The following is a 2,836-nucleotide window of genomic DNA, read 5'->3' on the forward strand; positions in this document are numbered from 1 at the left end:
GATTTAAATTCTCTACTCAAGACATAGCCAGGGAGTCAGTTTCTATAACTAACTTGAAAGAAGGTGGCTACAAAAATTAGATGCCGAGTCCAATTCTGTGGGATGCCCAAAATTCAACATAGATGGAATAAACAACCTGATTGGATCTCTTGTGTACAAGTCAGAGCACTGATTTGGAAAGAATAAGATGTTGAGAATAGGAATGGTTGCATTTGAGAGAATTTGAATGATTCTGAGGACGTCTAACCTCCCAAATCTGCCAACAGAAATTTATTGCCAGTGGAAGGAGCCCCTCTTTCTCTATCTGATGACACTGGTCCTGTCCAGTAGAACAACCAAGAAAGACATCATCTAAGGTAGATATCATCACAGAAATACCAATTATTCCCCTGCCTGAATGTACTACTTCTCAGAGGCTCCAAGCCTACAACTAGAGTCAGGGGCATCAACAAGCCCTGGGGCATCAGTTACAGAATAACTGATAAAAGAGGGGGCACGCTCAAAGAACTAAGAGATTTTGCAGCTGAATTTAGTGATATGAGTTTATTTACCAGAATGGGTTCACAACTCTCTTTTCCAGTTATTATGGCATGTGGCACCATGAGCAGCGAAGTCTCCCATGACACCCTGTATGAGGTGGTGAAGAAAGTCCTTCATGGGAACCAGTGCACATGCCTAAAGTTTTTGGAGATGGTGGAGTTTCAGATCATCTTGAAGAACAATGACCCTCAGAAGGACAAATGTTTCTGGAGCACTGTCAGGCTTAAGTCCACTCCCCATCCCAAGTTCACCATCTGTGTTTTGGGGGACCAGCAGCACTGTGATAAAGCCAAGCCTGTGGATGTTCCCACATGGAGATTGAAGAAACTCAACAAGAATAAAAAAAATTAGTTAAGAAGCTGGCCAAGAAGTATGATGCCCTTCTGGCTTCAGGATCTCTGATTAAGGAGCTCCCACAAATCCTGGGCCCAGGCCTGGCAAGGTCCCTTCCTTGCTGACCCACAATGAGGACATGGTGGCCAAAGTGGATGAAGTGAAGTCCATGATCAAATTCCAGATGAAGAAGTTGCTGTGTCTGGCAGTGGCCGTTGGCCATGTGAAGATGACAGATGATGAGCTTGTGTACAACATCTACTTAGCTGTCAATTTCCTGGTGTCATTGCTCAAGAAGAATTGGTGGAATGTCCAGGCTTTATACATCAAGAGCAGCACCCTGGGCAAGCCCCAGTTCCTGTACTAAGCCACAACTTAATAAACCCTAGTGCTACCACTATCTGTCTGCCTCTGACTAGGGAGAGAGAGGTGTTTTGTGAGCTGACATTGCATGCCATAGCACTGTGCTGATGACTGCAGTTTCTGGCGCTCAGTGATGGATAATCATTTTCTCCACACTGCAAACCAGAAAGTGCATTCTATCTTCAAAACCGCACAGTCTTATTTAGATCTCTTGGATACTTATAACATGTAACAGTAGGGTTGTTAACCAGGACTGAAGTTTTTCTGGTAACCCTGAGAGGGACAGATATGGACTAGGATTCCAGTTTCAATTGTTCCCACTGCTTACTAGTGGAAAGAGGGGCAAGATCTTCACAATGAAGACATTTACTCAGCCCTTGGCAGCGTGCCTAACCTGTGCCTTGAAGTTGCTTCCCTTTATGCCATGGATTCTTTCCGTAGGCTTTTTGTTTGGTTTTATCCCTCTAAGTTGTGAGTTTGGGCTCTTGGTCTGTAGGGATCACAAGGAATATTCCAGATGGAGATTGGGTTCCTAGATTCTTCAGATGGGAGTGGCCCACAACCCTGAGAAATTGAACTAGTGTTTGCCTATCCAACCCCCACATTGAATATACTATGTTCAGGGTAGTAATTTACTGTGTGAGATGTTTAGGAAAACACAAGTCAGAGACACGTACGATATTGTAATCCATTGTCCCTATTTTCTAAGGGAGCTTACCAAATGGGTAAAACCATGTTGTGGAAACTTCTAGGCCTTTTGCTCCGCAGGTAGGCTCTGCTCACTTCCTGACCTGAGGCACTTCCCTGTTGGAGTTCTTGCCTCTGGCACCAAGTACTGGAAAGCTGGTTTTTGGTGCTGTAGGAAATACCTGTGATTTAACCTTTTGACTTGAATCTTCTTGATTTAACTTTGGTAAGGTAACCAATTCATCTCTCCATCGTTTAATACAGCTGAAAGTCTATTCCAAACCATAAATTAAAATGTTGCACTTTCTCGAAACAAGCTGGAACCATGAAGAATACAAGGTTTTCACCAGAAACAAACAAATAAATAAATAAGTAAATTTTAAAAAATAATAAATGAAATCAATGGGCTCACTCTGGCATCTGGGAGTGGTTCTAAATGGCTGACAGAACTCTTGACTCAGTGGTGGCCTACTGACTTTGTAAATAAAGTCAATAGTCATGTAATTCCTTAATACAATGTAAGGAGAAAAAAAGGCAAGGAGCAAAGAATGCTGGAGTAAATTTGTTGTAATTCATCCACTCACCCACCTTTGAGAGTGTTCAAAAAAAGAGTGTTTTGGTTCAAAAAACCAAAGCATTGAGAAATACTTTGATGAGAAGGATGACAGAATCTTTGAAAATCACTGTAGTGGCTGTACTCTAAGCTAGAAGTGAAAATGCAAGACGCTGCCACTGAGAAGGGCTTTCTGATCTGAGTGGTGTTGATAGGCTGGCACAAACACCAGAGGCAAAGCAAGCATGCTAGGCCACATGGTTGAAAAGACAGTCAGAATGGTTTGATCCCATAAGGGTCTCTACCCTGTGGTCTTTAAGACAGCTAAGGTCCAACTTGACCCAAGTCTTGAAAAACTCA

The 2,836-nt window shown here is 42.7% G+C and overlaps 1 pseudogene; it reads left to right on the forward strand.

Annotated features, from left to right (window-relative positions):
• The first annotated feature begins 600 nt into the window (after positions 1-600).
• LOC109270626 (60S ribosomal protein L10a-like) lies at positions 601-1,240 on the forward strand (annotated as a pseudogene).
• Positions 1,241-2,836: the final 1,596 nt, after the last annotated feature.

This window comes from Panthera pardus, unplaced genomic scaffold, assembly GCF_024362965.1.
Source record: "Panthera pardus isolate Hobbes unplaced genomic scaffold, ASM2436296v1 HiC_scaffold_18, whole genome shotgun sequence".
Classification (NCBI taxonomy): Eukaryota; Metazoa; Chordata; class Mammalia; order Carnivora; family Felidae; genus Panthera; species Panthera pardus.